The 21622-nt window shown below is 42.0% G+C and overlaps 3 non-coding genes across 3 annotated transcripts; all 3 read right to left on the bottom strand.

Annotated features, from left to right (window-relative positions):
- Positions 1-18158: 18158 nt before the first annotated feature.
- Positions 18159-18349, bottom strand: LOC140306425 (U2 spliceosomal RNA). The gene has a single exon (XR_011915733.1). It is a non-coding gene; the product is annotated as a U2 spliceosomal RNA (small nuclear RNA).
- A 275-nt stretch (positions 18350-18624) lies between these two features.
- On the bottom strand, positions 18625-18738 carry LOC140306342 (U5 spliceosomal RNA). The gene has a single exon (XR_011915659.1). It is a non-coding gene; the product is annotated as a U5 spliceosomal RNA (small nuclear RNA).
- Positions 18739-19126: 388 nt separating this feature from the next.
- LOC140306102 (U2 spliceosomal RNA) lies at positions 19127-19317 on the bottom strand. The gene has a single exon (XR_011915461.1). It is a non-coding gene; the product is annotated as a U2 spliceosomal RNA (small nuclear RNA).
- Positions 19318-21622: the final 2305 nt, after the last annotated feature.

Here is a 21622-nt window from a genome sequence, read left to right on the forward strand (position 1 = left end):
TTTGGGCTGTGTGACATGCTTAATGCTTTTCAGTAGCAACCCACTTATTCATATATAGCAACTGACAACATAAGAAGTCCGGACATACTTTGATAGTAGTTGTAGAAGTATCCTTATTGATAATAGATAAACTAATTCATAGTGATAGAACAGTAGATGAACAGGTGCCTGCACATGTCTCATGAAAATAAAATGGGTGTATGATTGCTGACGGCAGAGCAATACTGCCAAACTTATGAGTTCTTGTGGCAAACTTGATTCAGTGTCTTGACGTGTATACGCTGTTTCGCTGACTTGTCACAAGAAACAAAGTGTGTTTGATAAGATCCGACCATTTTATTACGGGAGGATCAGTATGTATGGATTCTGATGTGACTGATAAACCCATTCGTATCTTAAGCATAATCTAATACGTGAGACAACGCCCTGGCACACAATCAAAAAAAAAAAGAGAGAGAGCGGTTTTGTGTCCCCACAGTCCATAATGTAGAAAAGAGAGAAAAAAGCCTTTCTGATTTGGTGTGTGTGCTCACAGTGCAGAGTGTAGAGAAAAGAGAGAAAAGAAAGCCGTTTTGGTGTCACGGGTGTTGTGACTTACACACACACATTTCTGAATTGAGAAAGGAAATTATTTTAGAGAAAGCACTAGAGTTTAGATCCCACATTTGTTGATACGCATTCATTTAATTTTTCTTTTAATCAGTTTTAAAGTGAATACTAACTGAGAAATGAAAAAGGTGAAGAGTTTAGAATCTTGGTTCAAGAGCAAAACTTGGTTTATGATCAGCTGAGTCTCTAAATAGAACAGCAAAGGGCTTCATCGAACATTTAAAAAAGATTCAGATTGTTAGAATATCCAGAATTTATAGGAATGGTGGTGATTACTCTTATTTTCTAGAATGGAAATAACTGCACCATGTCTGTTTTATGAATTTAAGGGGCTAAAAAGTTTTGTTCTCGTTTTTCTATGATTAACCGAATGTATGTGAGAGTCCAAACAGACAGAAGGGTTACGGCCGAGCGCTGGACCTTCCAAAAAAGATGAGACAGGCTGGACCTGTGCCATACTAGTTAAGACCTGCCTGTTGATAACAGGTTCTTTAAACTCTCACACACACAAACTCACACACGTTCGCACACATACACCCATACACACACACATTCTTGAACTTGCTGCAAGATTAAACATTTGCATTAACTGACTCCAGCAACTCTGAGTCTCATTGAGAGACTTTTCTCAACAATTGGGTCCTCAAACCAGATCTCAACGTTTTTTCCGCTTTCCAGGGTCGGAGCTGAAACCGTGCACGGGGGAGTCCAGTACTCCTAATGAAAGACCCCCTGCTGAATTGCGGTAATTAGGGGCCAGTGTCCACTGAAAGGGGGAAAAAGGGACGAGATCGTACTTTTGAATCAATGGCCAGAAGCCATTGGCAGTGCAGGCATCAACAATAATGGTGTTATTTCACCCATTAACACTTAAGGTACCTCATGCAGTGGCTGTGATATGGTTACTTAACAAAATATCTTTACCAGACATCTCTCCTACATAACAGTTCTTCTTTCACAGCCACACCTTGTTGTCGAGAGATGTGCTACACTTAATCCATCCACACCGCTACCTACCCCACAGATGGAAAGCCTCATGATTGCATGTCAGAAATAACCATCAGTGTTTTACCCAGGCCAGACTTAACTGATATACGTTATGAAAATGCAGAAATAACTATATTTATTCAACAGGTCAAGCAAAAAACCCTGATGGCACAAATGCTACAGGATTTGCAGTAGTAACACTCCACCTGTCATCTGGTTGGAGTGGTGTGTTTTCTGTGGCTGGAAGGGCTGCTTTTACTTTCTGTGAAACTTGAGATAGAACAGTGGAAAGGTTTCGACAGTAAGACAACATAGCATCATCACAAACAGTTGTGGAAGGGAGGGGTCTGGTTACAGGTCCCAATCCCAGGTTAGGAGGTCTGCCAAATAAAATTTCAAATGCGCTGAGATTCACTTGAGCTCTGATTCTCATTCTCATGTAGGTAAGCACAATAGGTAATGCTTTTGTCCATGGCAGACCTGTTTCTTCACAACATTTGGCTAACTTGGACTTTAATGTACCATTTTCTCTTTCCACAGCACCTCCACTCTGTGGATGATAAGCACAATGTGTGCGCAAGGTTATTCCCAGGAATTTACCAACCTCAGTCAATGCAGTGTTTACAAAATGTGTGCCATTATCACTGCTGATCTTCTCTGGAATGCCCCATCTAGGAATGATTTCTGTTTAGCAGTGCTTTAGTCACTGCATTACTGTTTGCATGTTTTGCAGGGAAAACTTCAACCCATTTACTAAACACGTCCACTATTACTAGTGCATATTTCTTTCCTTCAGCTGGTGTGAGTTCAACAAAATCCATCATCAAATGTTCAAAAGGTTTCTCTGGTGGAGGGTGTGCAACTTGCGATGTGTGTAATGCCTTTCCTACATTATGTGTGGCACAAACCATACATGACTGACAGTATTTTTGCGCATATGAACTGAACCCTTTTGTGAACCACTGAGCAGTGAGTGCATTCAGCATCCCCCCTTTTGACACATGGTCCAACCCATGTGTCAATTTTGAAAAATGAGGAAAAAAATGTTTAGGTAGACAGGGTTTACCATTAGGTCCCATCCAAACACCATCCATATGAGTTGCACCCACAGAGGACCAAATGCGTCCAGAGGACCAAATTTCATCTGCAGAGGCAAAAGTTTGCAAAGCATGGAGATCTGTGAGGGAGTCTTCTGCCTGCAAAGAGAGGGAAGAGAAAACAGGAAAAGATTTAGCTGCTTGCTTAGCTGCAGCATCAGCTCTGGCATTGCCACAAGCAACAGGATCGTCTGAGTTAGTGTGAGCCGCACACTTACAGACCGAGATTGCTGTAGGCAAAAGGATCGCATCAAGAAGATCAGAAACCTGCTTGGAGTTCAGAATAGTTTTACCATCTGATTTAAGGAAATGCCTGTGTTTCCACAGCGCACCAAAGTCATGAACAACACCAAAAGCATATCTGGAATCTGTGTAAATAGTGACAGACTTACCAGCTGCCAACTTACAAGCTTCAGTAAGTGCAATAAGCTCAGTAGTTTGAGCAGAGAAATGTTTAGGAAGAGAACCAGACAACAAAGTGTCATGTGAAGAACATACTGCAAACCAAACACAGTTAGTACCTGTGGCTGGATCACGCAAAGCTGATCCATCTACAAAAAGAATCATGTCAGAGTTTGGAAGAGGAGTCTCTAAAAGATCAGGTCGGGGTGTACAAACTTGTTCCAAAACAGCTTCACAGTCATGAGGCTCCCCATCCTCAGGAGTCGGAAGCAAAGTAGCAGGATTCAGAACAGTACAACGTTTAACAGTGACATTTGGCATATCACAGAGGTGTATCTGAGCCAACGAGCAGTTGAAAGATGTGAAGTTTTCTGCTCGAGAAGAATAATGGCAACAGCATGAGGAACCAAAACAGTCAAATTAGCGTAGCCCACAATATCTTGGGAGGCCAGGACAGCTTTCTCTGCAGCTGCAACAACACGAAGACAACCAGGCAGGCCTGCAGCCACAGAGTCCAGTTTTGCTGAGAAATGAGCCACTGGCCTTTGCCTGCCCCATGTTCCTGCATAAGAACAGATGTCAGACAACCATGCTTCTCATCAACTGCCTGTATGAAAGGTTTATGAGGATCTGGAATGCCAAGTGTTGGTGCTGTTTGAAGAGCCAGCTTAAGCTGACTAAAGGCTGATTCAGCCTCAGGAGTCCATGGAACACGATCAGCTGACTGGAGGCCTTTACCATGGATAAGAGCACCTAAGAGAGCTTCGAGAAAAGAGTAGTTAGGAATAAAGTTCCTGCAGTAAGATGTTATACCTAAGAATGACATAAGCTGTTTTTTAGTAACCGGTTTAGGAATGATCTGAACTGCAGCAACACGTTTAGGAGAAAGTGAGCGCCCATCCTTAGAAATCACATGACCCAAAAAGGTGACTTCGTCCTGTACAAACTGTAAATTAGAAAGGCTGGCTTTATGGCCATAAGAATGAAGATGTTTCAACAGATTCACTGTCTTTTTCACACTGTTGTTTAGATGGACTACATAAAAGGATGTCATCCACATACTGCAAAAGAGCAGAGCCTGTGGTTGATTGAAGTTAATCCAGACTAGCTTTGAGGGCAGCATTGTAAATAGTGGGACTTTCACAGTACCCCTGGCATAACCGGGTAAAAGTCCAAGATCTCCCTTCAAACTAAAAAGCAAACCAAAATGGGCTATCAGGGTGCACTGGCGACAAGTCAACCACTGAGAAAAACTGTGCATCTGATGTAATTTGAGACAAAATAGTGTGTGGGTTGGGCACAGTAGGAGCATGTGGCTGAACTGCAGCATTCACCGCTTGGAGGTCCTGTACAAAACGCCATTCATCTGGCTGGCCAGCATCTTTAATCTTTTTAACAGGAATCAATGGAGTAAGCACAGGTGAATTTTCAAAAGGAACAATAATGCCTGTTTTCTGAAAAGATTGAAAAACAGGTTTAATCCCTTTAATTGCTTCAGGCTTAAAAGGGTATTGTTTTTTACATGGACAAAAGTCTGATTTAGGGGTGACAATTACTGGTTCACAGCCTTTTATCAACCCCACATCATATTTGCTCTTAGCCCAAAGATCATTGGGCACTTCAGCCAACATGGGTATCGAAGACAAATCTGTTTCAGATAAAAAACATGCTTCAAAATGTGATTCTGTGATAGGAATTAAGTCCACAGTTCTTTGACAATGCATTGTACTCAAAAATGTTTTTTTGTATGCTGACAATCGTTCAGAAAACATCAAATTTGGATCAGCAGGTGAAACGGTCCACTCCATTTATTTCTGACATGTAGCAACAAACTCTCCCACACCTTGTCACTGCCTGTGTGTACGTTTGGCCAAGGACATGTGAGGGCGAGTACCACAAACATTAAAAAAATCGAAGTGCTCTGGAGTGAGCGACACAGCCAATAAAGTAGGCGCACATATTTTTTCACTTCTTCTCATAGTCATTGTCAGGCCCCAAAGAAATGTGTGATGTGCAGTGCAAATCAGTAGGTTGCATGAAATCAGAAAGGGGTGAAACTAACGCTTTTGCTTCTTCCACTAGTTGTTGTGAAAAAGGAGAGCTGGGAAGTTTCCACTCATAAGCATATGTAAGTGCCGATGAATCAAACTGCACTGCTGTGAAAACTTTGTCAGGCTGTAACATAACCTTAACACCCTCTGGTGTAGAAGTTAAAATAATGCCTAATTTACACATGAGATCACAGCCCATCAGGTTAATGGGACACAACTCTGATAACAAAAATGAGTGTTTGAAGGAGAGCTCATCGGGAGTGACAACACGCAATGGGCATTGTCATTTTCTCCTTCACAACCTGGCCTGATGCAGACATACAGTAAACGTGGTTTCCACTTAACTTTGGAGGACAATCAAACTCCCCTGACGTCACTACTGATGAACATAAGTTCCTATATTCTGAGAGAAATATCTTTGCTCTAGGACGGAAATAGCATGCAAAACTTTACTACGTGAATCACAGTCGGCAAGCGTTTCTTCACTACACAGAGCAGGAAAAATGTGTGAGTGTGTTTGTGCTATCACCCATTAGTGGAGGCTCCGCTGCCGCGTGACGTCCAGAACCTGCCTCCCACCCTCAGTCAGTCTTTTGCCCAATTTCATCACTTTTCAGCTGTGGACAGTCCTTCTTCCAGTGTCCAGTCTGGCCACAGTAAAAACAAATATTCGGATCATAGCTCTGGCGTGGCCCATTTCGACCTCCTCTCCCACACGTCCATGTCTTCGACTTCGGCCTCGTCCTCTGTTTACACCAACTGCGTAATACATGGTCATGGCTGCCAAATGCAGCTCCTTTTCACACTTGTCCCTTTTGGTTGTCTTACGCGTCTCAACTTGGTTCTGAGCATGGCGAGCATATCGGCGAACGTCAGCCAAACGAGGACCCTCACACCATCCCACGTAAATGTTCTTTACTTCAGTGGCGACATCTGGCATGAGGCCTTTAATTATTGCATCGCAAACTGTGGCCTTCTCTCAGCCAAACACCTCTGATCTCGCTTTTCATGATGTAAGGTTGGGCATTCAGACCTTGCTTCACCTGCTTTTCACCAAATATAGTCGGACATTCACACCTTCTTGCAGCCGAACACTTCCGCTCCACCTTTTAGTGTTCTATCACACCTTTTTTTTCACCGCATTTTATAGATTATGGTTGGAAATTCTCAACCACTCTCATCCGAAGACCTCTCCTCCCGCTTTTGTTAATATATTTGAACTTTAGTCGGACATTCACACCTTCTTGCAGCTGAACCACCTCCGCTCCCTGTTTTGATCATGTATGGTCTGGCAATACTACCTTTTCTTACCCGTTTGTGAGTAATTATGGCTGGACATTCACACCTACTTGCAGCCGAACACCACCTCTCCCGCTCTTGATGATGTATGCTCCGGCATTCTTACCTTTTCTAACACATTTTTCAGCAATTATGGTCGGAGATTCACACCTCCTTACAGCCGAACACCTCCGCTCCTGCATTTGAAGGTGTATAGTCGGGCATTCTCACCCTTTCTCATCAGCTTTTTGCAAATTATGATCTAACATTCACACCTGCTTTTGATGATGTATGGTTGGGCATTCTTACCTTTTTTTTCACCCATTTTTCAGGAATTATGGGTGGACATTCAAACCTTCCTGCAGCTGAACACCTCCTCTCCCGCTTATGATCATGTGCGGTTTGATATTCGAAAATTTTCTTTCATGTTTTCTAGCAATTATTGATGGACATTCAGACCTTCTTGCAGCTGACCACCTCCGCTCCCGCTTTTGATGGTGTATAGTCGGGCTTTCGATTATTTTCTTCCCCGTTTTAAAAAAAATTATGGTTGGACATTCAGACCTTCTTGCAGCCGAAAACCTCCGCTCCCTCTTTTGATCATACATTGTCGGGCATTCGCACCTTTTCTTACCCGCTTTTTACAAACCATGGTCGGACTTTCACACCTTCTTGTAGCCGAACACATACGCTCCCACTATTGATTGTGTACAGTCGGGTATTTTAACCTTTTCTTACCCGCTTTTTACCAACTATGGTCGGACATTCCATTGCATGCAATACTCTCCCATGGTCCTGATTCATTACCCAAATCCCTTGGTCTCTGATGACCGCTGTGCTTCCTGACTTTCTCAAGGATGCGGTGTACAAAATCATCAGTCCCTTCACCAGGTTTCTGTTTGCAGGTGTAAATGTGGGACATATTGATTTTGGTTGGAAATTGAGTGGTGATGGCTTGACACAGTCTTTGGATGGCTGCTTCATATTGAGCGTTATCATTATGTCCTCGTTCACTGTTGGTAGGTCGCAAATCCAGTTGTAGCATACTGGCCTCTATTTTGCCGAGGTCGGTCGGTTTGAACTTTTTTGCCAATATGCGACGCAATTCAACCCCAGTCAGGCAGAATTGTGCGCAGAAATCTCGCAACTCGTCAGCAAAATGGGGTCCAGAAATCTCTGGATCTGGTAAGCATTGTTATGCTTCCATGATGTCAGTCTCAGTCCAGGGTCGATAAACCAGTAATGGTCCAGTGGGAACTGCAACTTTAACCATAGGCATGGTTTGAATCTGGTTTTGTTTTTTCTCACGTTTAGATCTCTGAAGTCCAGATTGTGGGTAAAGGATTTTTGTCACTTGCGTTAAAAGTTCTTGGGCAGGTACGCTGGAGAACCAAACGTCTTCCTTTTCCTCATCATCAGACCTATGTAACTGATGTTGTGAGAATGATGGAATTTCTTCCCGAGGGAGGATGGAAGAAGTCCCTTCTTCCCGAGAGCCAGAGGCTTGTGGCAGGGCTGGCTGTTGTTGTTGCAGGCGTCGTGGAGGGCAGGAGTCCAGGTCTGGATCCGGCACAGCTAATACTAAATTATTATCATCATTCCGTCATGGCATTTGTTTAACATTTTCCTTTCTTTCTCTTAATACACTTTATTTTTTCCAAAATTCTATACCTTTCTTACTTCTTATTTAAACTTAATTTTCTTTTTTTTGCTTCATCTCTTCTTCTTCTTCTCATATTTGCAAAACTTTTCTTCTAATTTTCTTATTTCTAACGGTAGGGTCAAAAGTCTGAGACCTACTGTTTCCCATTCTCAGACTTGGAATGGGGAAATATATTCCTTCACTCAAAGGACGTCTCCAATGAGGACCTTAATCTGTACTCACACTTCTTCGGAGTACTTCACACTTCTTCGGACTGCTTCAAAAGTTTCACTTACCCATGAAATCTCTGTCTCACTAATGACACAACCGGGAAACCCTCTTTTATTCAAATAAAAACTAAAAAGCAGTCCTATCGTCTCAGACTATCATATTTCAAAAATGATCCCAGCGCTGGTATTCAGGAAAAGGACCTGCCAGTCCTCTCTCTCAGAAAAGGCCTTGGAGGTATGAGGCTGGAACAGCTACTTCAGTCCAGGCTGGCCATGCACTGCGATCCGGTCCAGAGACACCAGTCGAGGGATCCTGTTCGTGACGCCAAAATTGTGGTGGAAATTTAGTAACGCACAGAGTCAGTTATTTTCTTCTGAGGAGATAAGAGGCTTTAATAATAATATCTTGAAAGAGAGAACAACACAGTACAGAATACAGAGTTGCTCTGACCACTGAAGTAAAAACACACAGTTATATTGCCCGCTCATCACGTCATCTGTCTTTGGTTGATAGTTGATTGTTCTTCTAACTTTCCTCCCCAACCATCAGTTTAGGTTACCCAAAAGGAGTGTATTGCTCCATCACAAGTATGCTTCTTTCACATACAGGGTAATATGAAGAATTTTATGCCTGAAACCTATTTAGACATGCAAAAATATGAAGGACAAAGCAGTTTTAACTTGGTTTGAGTGAAGGAATTCATTTTATAACAAAATCTGAAATTGTGTAGAACTCGTGAAAATAAGCTTATTCTCGGATTCCTAAAGGTTTAGTGTTGTTCTTTCCTATCCTGCAAAGTACAACGTTCTTTTTTGTTTAAAGCTATTTAGACATGGATAAATATGAAGGACAAAGCAGTTTTAACTTGGTTTGAGTGAAGGAATTAATTTTATATCAAAATCCGGAATTGTGTAGAACTCGTGAAAAGAAGCTTATTCTTGGATTCCTGAAAAAATTTAGTGTTGTTGTTTCCTATCCTGAAAAGTACTACGTTTGTTTTTGTTTAAAGCTATTTAGACATGGATAAATATGAAGTACAAAGCAGTTTTAACTAATAATACCATTATATTAATCAACCCAAAAGAAACAAGGAAAATAATAACTTTATCTGTAAAACATCAGCCTGCATTTGCACACAACATGAGTTTAAAATGGAGGCATCATAGTAATAAAGGGTCCAATGATAAACAATCAAAACATGAACAATTAAACATGATTATCTTCATCCCTCTCTAAGTCAGCGTCACTAGAGGAAAAATTTTGAAAGCAAGAAAGTTATTTGAGTCATTTGGTCTTTTTCACACTGTTGTTTAGATGGACTACATAAAAGGATGTCATCCACATACTGCAAAAGAGCAGAGCCTGTGGTTGATTGAAGTTAATCCAGACTAGCTTTGAGGGCAGCATTGTAAATAGTGGGACTTTCACAGTACCCCTGGCATAACCGGGTAAAAGTCCAAGATCTCCCTTCAAACTAAAAAGCAAACCAAAATGGGCTATCAGGGTGCACTGGCGACAAGTCAACCACTGAGAAAAACTGTGCATCTGATGTAATTTGAGACAAAATAGTGTGTGGGTTGGGCACAGTAGGAGCATGTGGCTGAACTGCAGCATTCACCGCTTGGAGGTCCTGTACAAAACGCCATTCATCTGGCTGGCCAGCATCTTTAATCTTTTTAACAGGAATCAATGGAGTAAGCACAGGTGAATTTTCAAAAGGAACAATAACGCCTGTTTTCTGAAAAGATTGAAAAACAGGTTTAATCCCTTTAATTGCTTCAGGCTTAAAAGGGTATTGTTTTTTACATGGACAAAAGTCTGATTTAGGGGTGACAATTACTGGTTCACAGCCTTTTATCAACCCCACATCATATTTGCTCTTAGCCCAAAGATCATTGGGCACTTCAGCCAACATGGGTATCGAAGACAAATCTGTTTCAGATAAAAAACATGCTTCAAAATGTGATTCTGTGGTAGGAATTAAGTCCACAGTTCTTTGACAATGCATTGTACTCAAAAATGTTTTTTTGTATGCTGACAATCGTTCAGAAAACATCAAATTTGGATCAGCAGGTGAAACGGTCCACTCCATTTCTTTCTGACATGTAGCAACAAACTCTCCCACACCTTGTCACTGCCTGTGTGTACGTTTGGCCAAGGAAATGTGAGGGCGAGTACCACAAACATTAAAAAAATCGAAGTGCTCTGGAGTCAATAAAGTAGGCGCACATATTTTTTCACTTCTTCTCATAGTCATTGTCAGGCCCCAAAGAAATGTGTGATGTGCAGTGCAAATCAGTAGGTTGCATGAAATCAGAAAGGGGTGAAACTAACGCTTTTGCTTCTTCCACTAGTTGTTGTGAAAAAGGAGAGCTGGGAAGTTTCCACTCATAAGCATATGTAAGTGCCGATGAATCAAACTGCACTGCTGTGAAAACTTTGTCAGGCTGTAACATAACCTTAACACCCTCTGGTGTAGAAGTTAAAATAATGCCTAATTTACACATGAGATCACAGCCCATCAGGTTAATGGGACACAACTCTGATAACAAAAATGAGTGTTTGAAGGAGAGCTCAGTGACAACACGCAATGGGCATTGTCATTTTCTCCTTCACAACCTGGCCTGATGCAGACATACAGTAAACGTGGTTTCCACTTAACTTTGGAGGACAATCAAACTCCCCTGACGTCACTACTGATGAACATAAGTTCCTATATTCTGAGAGAAATATCTTTGCTCTAGGACGGAAATAGCATGCAAAACTTTACTACGTGAATCACAGTCGGCAAGCGTTGCTTCACTACACAGAGCAGGAAAAATGTGTGAGTGTGTTTGTGCTATCACCCATTAGTGGAGGCTCCGCTGCCGCGTGACGTCCAGAACCTGCCTCCCACCCTCAGTCAGCCTTTTGCCCAATTTCATCACTTTTCAGCTGTGGACAGTCCTTCTTCCAGTGTCCAGTCTGGCCACAGTAAAAACAAATATTCGGATCATAGCTCTGGCGTGGCCCATTTCGACCTCCTCTCCCACACGTCCACGTCTTCGACTTCGGCCTCGTCCTCTGTTTACACCAACTGCGTAATACATGGTCATGGTTGCCAAATGCAGCTCCTTTTCACACTTGTCCCTTTTGGTTGTCTTACGCGTCTCAACTTGGTTCTGAGCATGGCGAGCATATCAGCGAACGTCAGCCAAACGAGGACCCTCACACCATCCCACGTAAATGTTCTTTACTTCAGTGGCGACATCTATATAATATTGTCTGGGTCCCGTTAAAACATGTATTTTTCCCATCTAATTCCTTGTTTGCTTTAAAACAAGTATTCCCCATTTTCTATCCCTTCAGTAGCCAACCAGTTTGTATGGAGTACACTGGAGCAACTTGACTGATCAGTAAAACACTGCTTTTGTTGTCACCGCAAGGCTTCCCCCGTCGGTTGTTTCACTGAGACACTACTGAGTAACTACAACTCAACACAGTTTATACACATAACATTCATATACATACTAACAAACAAACAAACAATAATTTATCGCAATTTTCTCATCTCTGTTTGAACGTACACCCAGGTAAATATTCCTGTAGTCTTCTCATACCGACTATGGACCCATTCATTGTTTAACTTCACTGTTTTGCAAATCCTAATTGAATATTACACATTGACATTGAACTTTACTGGATAAGCAGGTCTTCATTGCATTCAGCAGCCTATATGTGAGCATCTATGTGTAAGCTGTTCTTCTTTGCATTTATCAGCAGCAAGCAATTCTTCACTGCACATGCATATGTAAATAGTAAAACAATTCCAATGTGTTAGCGAAACCTTCTATATCACAGTGGTTTCTAAGATCTATTTTAAGTTCTTTGCCATCAGTGAGATGACATAGTTTACAAAGTGTGTCAAATTATCACTGAAGATCTTTTCAGGAATTTCAAATCTAGAAATGAGTTATTTTACGCGTGATTTTGCTACTGAGAGTGCATCTGCTTGTGCACATGGAAATATTTCAGACCATTTGGTAAAAACCTCTGTTGTCACTGAGCAGAATCGTTTCCCTTAACATTAATTTAGTTCAATGAAATCTACACAATAATGAAATAATGAAATCCAAACAAATATGTTGAAAAAGATACACTGGCTTAGGGAATTATCTTCGTTTTGGTCTTAGATTGCCCTGTGGAATGTATTTTGCACATATTTGACCTGCTAGACAAAACTTTATTCATTTATTTATTCTAAAAAAAAAAATTCAATAATTAGTAAAACCATATGCTGTAAAAACCTTGTTCATTATTGCTTCCATCCCTCCTGTTGAGACATGACATGGTGCGTGGCTCAATACTGCAGCATATTTAAACAAATTCTTTGGCAGTATGGTTTTCCTTCCGGTCATTCATACGAGTCTATTGTAGATGGCAATTGAATAACATCTAATAATGCTAAAATATTTGTAGTTTATACATTTAGCTGTGGATGTCAACATACCTGTTTTTCCAATGCTGTGTTAACACATGTACAGTTGAGAAGGCATACTGACTGTCAGTGTAAACGTTAACAACCTTTTTGTTATTTAATTTACAAGCTTCAGTTAAAGCTACCAATTCGACTGCTTGAACAGAGTAATTTTTTGGTAGTGGTTGTTTTAAGAAAACTTCAGTTTCTGTTACTACTGCAAATCCTGTAGCATTTGTGCCATCAGGGTTTTTTGCTTGACCTGTTGAATAAATATAGTTATTTCTGCATTTTCATAACGTATATCAGTTAAGTCTGGCCTGGGTAAAACACTGATGGTTATTTCTGACATGCAATCATGAGGCTTTCCATCTGTGGGGTAGGTAGCAGTGTGACAACAAGGTGTGGCTGTGAAAGAAGAACTGTTATGTAGGAGAGATGTCTGGTAAAGATATTTTGTTAAGTAACCATATCACAGCCACTGCATGAGGTACCTTAAGTGTTAATGGGTGAAATAACACCATTATTGTTGATGCCTGCACTGCCAATGGCTTCTGGCCATTGATTCAAAAGTACGATCTCGTCCCTTTTTCCCCCTTTCAGTGGACACTGGCCCCTAATTACCGCAATTCAGCAGGGGGTCTTTCATTAGGAGTACTGGACTCCCCCGTGCACGGTTTCAGCTCCGACCCTGGAAAGCGGAAAAAACGTTGAGATCTGGTTTGAGGACCCAATTGTTGAGAAAAGTCTCTCAATGAGACTCAGAGTTGCTGGAGTCAGTTAATGCAAATGTTTAATCTTGCAGCAAGTTCAAGAATGTGTGTGTGTATGGGTGTATGTGTGCAAACGTGTGTGAGTTTGTGTGTGTGAGAGTTTAAAGAACCTGTTATCCACAGGCAGGTCTTAACTAGTATGGCACAGGTCCAGCCTGTCTCATCTTTTTTGGAAGGTCCAGCGCTCGGCCGTAACCCTTCTGTCTGTTTGGACTCTCACATACATTCGGTTAATCATAGAAAAACGAGAACAAAACTTTTTAGCCCCTTAAATTCATAAAACAGACATGGTGCAGTTATTTCCATTCTAGAAAATAAGAGTAATCACCACCATTCCTATAAATTCTGGATATTCTAACAATCTGAATCTTTTTTAAATGTTCGATGAAGCCCTTTGCTGTTCTGTTTAGAGACTCAGCTGATCATAAACCAAGTTTTGCTCTTGAACCAAGCTTCTAAACTCTTCACCTTTTTCATTTCTCAGTTAGTATTCACTTTAAAACTGATTAAAAGAAAAATTAAATGAATGCCTATCAACAAATGTGGGATCTAAACTCTAGTGCTTTCTCTAAAATAATTTCCTTTCTCAATTCAGAAATGTGTGTGTGTAAGTCACAACACCCGTGACACCAAAACGGCTTTCTTTTCTCTCTTTTCTCTACACTCTGCACTGTGAGCACACACACCAAATCAGAAAGGCTTTTTTCTCTCTTTTCTACATTATGGACTGTGGGGACACAAAACCGCTCTCTCTCTTTTTTTTTTTTGATTGTGTGCCAGGGCGTTGTCTCACGTATTAGATTATGCTTAAGATACGAATGGGTTTATCAGTCACATCAGAATCCATACATACTGATCCTCCCGTAATAAAATGGTCGGATCTTATCAAACACACTTTGTTTCTTGTGACAAGTCAGCGAAACAGCGTATACACGTCAAGACACTGAATCAAGTTTGCCACAAGAACTCATAAGTTTGGCAGTATTGCTCTGCCGTCAGCAATCATACACCCATTTTATTTTCATGAGACATGTGCAGGCACCTGTTCATCTACTGTTCTATCACTATGAATTAGTTTATCTATTATCAATAAGGATACTTCTACAACTACTATCAAAGTATGTCCGGACTTCTTATGTTGTCAGTTGCTATATATGAATAAGTGGGTTGCTACTGAAAAGCATTAAGCATGTCACACAGCCCAAACATATAACATTTCAGGACACACCACACAGTTAACAACCACAGTGAAGCGTGTCAAAGCCCAAACATGTAACATTCAACAGGACACTTACGCAACACATTCAAATCAAACAGTCAGACAACATACAAGAACATATACCCCAGCCGGCATTGCTCCCTGCCTATTTTCCTACAACTCACTATGTCGACTAAATTCGGACGTTCACAACTTCTTACAACCGAACACCTCCGCTTCCGCTTTTGATGGTATATATTCGGGCATTCGAACCTTTTCTTACCCGCTTTTTACCAACTATGGTCGGACATTCACACCGTCTTTCAGTGGAACACCTCCGCTCCCTCTTTTGATGGTGTATGTTCGGGCATTCGCACCTTTTCTTACCCGCTTTTTACAAACTATGGTCGTACATTCAAACCTTCTTGTAGCCGAAAACCTCCACTCCCTCTTTTGATCATACTTTGTCGGGCATTCGCACCTTTTCTTACCCGCTTTTTACAAACTATGCTCGGACATTCAAACCTTCTTGTAGCCAAACACATCCACTCCTGATTTTGTTGATGTATGGTTGGGCATTCGAACCTACTTGTTGCCCGCTTTTCATTAATTATGGGTGGACATTCACACCTTGTCGCAGCCAAACACCTCCGCTCCCTGTTTTTATCATGTATGGTTGGACATTCGCACCTTTTCTCACCCGCTTTTTGCAAACTATGGTCGGCCATTCACAGCTTCCTCTCCACCATACTTGTATGGTGGGATATTCACACCCACTTGCATCCGAAGACCTCCGCCCCCACTTTTGTTGATATTTAGTCGGTCATTCACACCTTACCCGTTTTCTTGCCGCCAAACACCTCTGATCTCGCTTTTGATGATGTAAGATTGGGCATTCAGACCTTGCTTTTCCTGCTTTTCACCAACTATATATATAACATTCACACCTTCTTGCAGCCGAACACTTCCGCTCCACCTTTTAGGTATCTATCACACCTTTTTTTTCACCGCATTTTATAGATTATGGTTGGAAATTCTCAACCACTCATCCGAAGACCTCTCCTCCCGCTTTTGTTAATATATTTGAACTTTAGTCAGACATTCACACCTACTTGCAGCCGAACACCACCTCTCTAGCTTTTGATGATGTATGGTCCAGTATTCTTACCGTTTCTAACACATTTTTCAGCAATTATGGTAGGACATTCACACCTTCTTGCAGCTGAACACCTCCTCTCCCACTTATGATCATGTGCGGATTGATTTTCGAAAATTTTCTTTCATGTTTTCTAGCAATTAAAAATGGACATTTAGACCTTCTTGCAGCTGAACACCTCCGCTCCCGCTTTTGATCATACATTGTCAGGCATTCGCACCTTGTCTTACCCGCTTTTTACAAAATTTAGTCGAACATTCACACCTTTTTGCAGCCGAACACAGTTTTTTGCAGCCGAATTTGGGCATTCGAACCTTTTCATACCCACTTTTTACCAACTATGGTCGGACATTCACACCGTCTTACAGCGGAACACCTCCGCTCCCTCTTTTGATGGTGTATGTTCGGGCATTCGAACCTTTTCTTACCCGCTTTTTACAAACTATGCTCGGACATTCAAACCTTCTTGTAGCCGAACACATCCACTCCTGCTTTTGATGATGTATGGTTGGGCATTCGAACCTACTTGTTGCCCGCTTTTCATTAATTATGGGTGGACATTCACACCTTGTCGCAGCCAAACACCTCCGCTCCCTGTTTTGATCATGTATGGTTGGACATTCGCACCTTTTCTCACCCGCTTTTTGCAAACTATGGTCGGCCATTCACAGCTTCCTCTCCACCATACTTGTATGGTGGGATATTCACACCCACTTGCATCCGAAGATATTTAGTCGGTCATTCACACCTTACCCGTTTTCTTGCCGCCAAACACCTCTGATCTCGCTTTTGATTATGTAAGATTGGGCATTCAGACCTTGCTTTTCCTGCTTTTCACCAACTATATATATAACATTCACACCTTCTTGCAGCCGAACACTTCCGCTCCACCTTTTAGGTATCTATCACACCTTTTTTTTCACCGCATTTTATAGATTATGGTTGGAAATTCTCAACCACTCATCCGAAGACCTCTCCTCCCGCTTTTGTTAATATATTTGAACTTTAGTCAGACATTCACACCTACTTGCAGCCGAACACCACCTCTCTAGCTTTTGATGATGTATGGTCTGGCATTCTTACCGTTTCTAACACATTTTTCAGCAATTATGGTAGGACATTCACACCTTCTTGCAGCTGAACACCTCCTCTCCCACTTATGATCATGTGCGGATTGATTTTCGAAAATTTTCTTTCATGTTTTCTAGCAATTAAAAATGGACATTTAGACCTTCTTGCAGCTGAACACCTCCGCTCCTGCTTTTGATCATACATTGTCAGGCATTCGCACCTTGTCTTACCCGCTTTTTACAAAATTTAGTCGAACATTCACACCTTTTTGCAGCCGAACACAGTTTTTTGCAGCCGAATTTGGGCATTCGAACCTTTTCATACCCACTTTTTACCAACTATGGTCGGAAATTCACACCGTCTTACAGCGGAACACCTCCGCTCCCTCTTTTGATGGTGTATGTTCGAGCATTCGAACCTTTTCTTACCCGCTTTTTACAAACTATGCTCGGACATTCAAACCTTCTTGTAGCCGAACACATCCACTCCTGCTTTTGATGATGTATGGTTGGGCATTCAAACCTACTTGTTGCCCGCTTTTCATTAATTATGGGTGGACATTCACACCTTGTCGCAGCCAAACACCTCCGCTCCCTGTTTTGATCATGTATGGTTGGACATTCGCACCTTTTCTCACCCGCTTTTTGCAAACTATGGTCGGCCATTCACAGCTTCCTCTCCACCATACTTGTATGGTGGGATATTCACACCCACTTGCATCCGAAGACCTCCGCCCCCACTTTTGTTGATATTTAGCCGATCATTCGCACCTTACCCGCTTTTGGCAAACTATGGCCTTCTTGCAGCCAAAAACCTCTGATCTTGCTTTTGATGATGTAAGGTTGGGCATTCAGACCTTGCTTCACCTGCTTTTCACCAAATATAGTCGGACATTCACACCTTCTTGCAGCCGAACACTTCCGCTCCACCTTTTAGTTTTCTATGGGGCATTCACACCTTTTTTTACACCGCATTTTATAAAAACAACACGGGAACACCGTATTGAGGCTTTGTTCTGACTGCTCATTCGGTGTCGCGTTTCTTTCAAGCAATTCTCCCGGTTAGCCCGCACTCGGCTCGCTCCCAGAGCCGTGTTAAAGTCTGCTTCGCATTCACTCTCTTTTCTCAGCAGATTAAAAGAAAGTTTCATCTTAGGCTCCCTGAAACTTCCATCCTGCACCGCTGCTTGCTTTTTCACAAGAGCAGAGGAGAGCGCACCGTTCCCAGCGGCACTGCAGTACCGGGTCGATGCTTGGAGTGAACGGAGCAAGCTCCTTTTTCAACTCCTATTGATAAAAATCCATTTAATATGTAGTCCTCGCATAGAGGACATATCAGACATTAAACTGATAAGAACAGATACTACACTTGATCTTAGCCAAAAGGCCAAGAAGCGATAACTGTCCACTGGTTCACGTCCGAGGGCCCTTCCTGGCACAATGCGCACTTGTAGCGGTGTTCTTTTTATGGCCATAGTGTCACTTTGCACCTCCGCCCACCCGCTGCACTGAGCACTCTTCAACCCTTTTAAATGGTATAACTTTACACTACCGCACGCTCCAGCGAGCACCATTCAAGCAACATCGGCACAGTCGCAACAAGTAAGGCGACTCTACTCAGAGAAGTCACTCTGCGCAGTAACAAGATTTCTTTTGCACAGACAGAAAGGGCTTCACCCGCAAAGGTAAAGCCTGCCAAAAATAGGAACAATTCATTAGTGCTGCTCTCCACGGGAGTCTTTAGTAAAAGGCGAAAGACTTGTACATTATGAAGAGAAACCAGTGTACGATTATCCATCACTGCGGGAGCAGGGCATCAGGCTAGTTGGCATAGCCACCTTCCCCATGGTGAGCTTTGCTTGGTTGAGACGCTTGCTCCCCCCCCTTGCTCCTCGGCTGACCAAGTAGGAACAATCGGGCCCTATTCGATGGCTGCCTTGTCTTTTACTCTGTGCAAAAGACAAGGCAGCCACAAACAACACGGGAACACCGTATTGAGGCTTTGTTCTGACTGCTCATTCGGTGTCGCGTTTCTTTCAAGCAATTCTCCCGGTTAGCCCGCACTCGGCTCGCTCCCAGAGCCGTGTTAAAGTCTGCTTCGCATTCACTCTCTTTTCTCAGCAGATTAAAAGAAACTTCCATCCTGCACCGCTGTTTGCTTTTTCACAAGAGCAGAGGAGAGCGCACTGTTCCCAGCGGCACTGCAGTACCGGGTCGATGCTTGGAGTGAACGGAGTAAGCTCCTTTTTCAACTCCTACTGATAAAAATCCATTTAATATGTAGTCCTCGCATAGAGGACATATCAGACATTAAACTGATAATAACAGATACTACACTTGATCTTAGCCAAAAGGCCGAGAAGCGATAACTGTCCACTGGTTCCCGTCCGAGGGCCCTTCCTGGCACAATGCGCACTTGTAGCGGTGTTCTTTTTATGGCCATAGTGTCACTTTGCACCTCCGCCCACCCGCTGCACTGAGCACTCTTCAGCCCTTTTAAATGGTATAACTTTACACTACCACACGCTCCAGCGAGCACCATTCAAGCAACAACTTTGCACTCCAGCTTCGAACATCGGCACAGTCGCAACAAGTAAGGCGACTCTACTCAGAGAAGTCACTCTGCACAGTAACAAGATTTCTTTTGCACAGACAGAAAGGGCTTCATCCGCAAAGGTAAAGCCTGCCAAAAATAGAAACAACTCATTAGTGCTGCTCAACGTTGTACTTTGCAGTAAAAGAAAGAGCAAATCTAAAGTTTCAGGAATCCGAGAATAAGCTTACTTTCATGAGTTCTTCACGATTTCGGATTTTGCTATAAAATGAATTCCTTCACTCAAACTAAATTAAAACTGCTAAACCGCTAATCTGTTACATACAAGGCAGATGTCAAATTCACCGAAATAGGATCTAAGGGTATTTGGCCAATCGAGCTGTAGCAGCTTCGGTAAAAGAGTATAAGTTGAAGAGTTTGTGAATAAAGGTGTGCGCACACATAGTGAGTTGTAGGAAAATAGGCAGGGAGCAATGCCGGCTGGGGTATATGTTCTTGTATGTTGTCTGACTGTTTGATTTGAATGTGTTGTGTAAGTGTCCTGTTGAATGTTACATGTTTGGGCTTTGACACGCTTCACTGTGGTTGTTAACTGTGTGGTGTGTCCTGAAATGTTATATGTTTGGGCTGTGTGACATGCTTAATGCTTTTCAGTAGCAACCCACTTATTCATATATAGCAACTGACAACATAAGAAGTCCGGACATACTTTGATAGTAGTTGTAGAAGTATCCTTATTGATAATAGATAAACTAATTCATAGTGATAGAACAGTAGATGAACAGGTGCCTGCACATGTCTCATGAAAATAAAATGGGTGTATGATTGCTGACGGCAGAGCAATACTGCCAAACTTATGAGTTCTTGTGGCAAACTTGATTCAGTGTCTTGACGTGTATACGCTGTTTCGCTGACTTGTCACAAGAAACAAAGTGTGTTTGATAAGATCCGACCATTTTATTACGGGAGGATCAGTATGTATGGATTCTGATGTGACTGATAAACCTATTCGTATCTTAAGCATAATCTAATACGTGAGACAACGCCCTGGCACACAATCAAAAAAAAAAAGAGAGAGAGCGGTTTTGTGTCCCCACAGTCCATAATGTAGAAAAGAGAGAAAAAAGCCTTTCTGATTTGGTGTGTGTGCTCACAGTGCAGAGTGTAGAGAAAAGAGAGAAAAGAAAGCCGTTTTGGTGTCACGGGTGTTGTGACTTACACACACACATTTCTGAATTGAGAAAGGAAATTATTTTAGAGAAAGCACTAGAGTTTAGATCCCACATTTGTTGATACGCATTCATTTAATTTTTCTTTTAATCAGTTTTAAAGTGAATACTAACTGAGAAATGAAAAAGGTGAAGAGTTTAGAAGCTTGGTTCAAGAGCAAAACTTGGTTTATGATCAGCTGAGTCTCTAAACAGAACAGCAAAGGGCTTCATCGAACATTTAAAAAAGATTCAGATTGTTAGAATATCCAGAATTTATAGGAATGGTGGTGATTACTCTTATTTTCTAGAATGGAAATAACTGCACCATGTCTGTTTTATGAATTTAAGGGGCTAAAAAGTTTTGTTCTCGTTTTTCTATGATTAACCGAATGTATGTGAGAGTCCAAACAGACAGAAGGGTTACGGCCGAGCGCTGGACCTTCCAAAAAAGATGAGACAGGCTGGACCTGTGCCATACTAGTTAAGACCTGCCTGTTGATAACAGGTTCTTTAAACTCTCACACACACAAACTCACACACGTTCGCACACATACACCCATACACACACACATTCTTGAACTTGCTGCAAGATTAAACATTTGCATTAACTGACTCCAGCAACTCTGAGTCTCATTGAGAGACTTTTCTCAACAATTGGGTCCTCAAACCAGATCTCAACGTTTTTTCCGCTTTCCAGGGTCGGAGCTGAAACCGTGCACGGGGGAGTCCAGTACTCCTAATGAAAGACCCCCTGCTGAATTGCGGTAATTAGGGGCCAGTGTCCACTGAAAGGGGGAAAAAGGGACGAGATCGTACTTTTGAATCAATGGCCAGAAGCCATTGGCAGTGCAGGCATCAACAATAATGGTGTTATTTCACCCATTAACACTTAAGGTACCTCATGCAG

The sequence above is a fragment of the Leuresthes tenuis genome, unplaced genomic scaffold, assembly GCF_036924035.1.
Source record: "Leuresthes tenuis unplaced genomic scaffold, fLeuTen1.0.hap1 SCAF_4, whole genome shotgun sequence".
NCBI classification, from domain to species: Eukaryota; Metazoa; Chordata; class Actinopteri; order Atheriniformes; family Atherinopsidae; genus Leuresthes; species Leuresthes tenuis.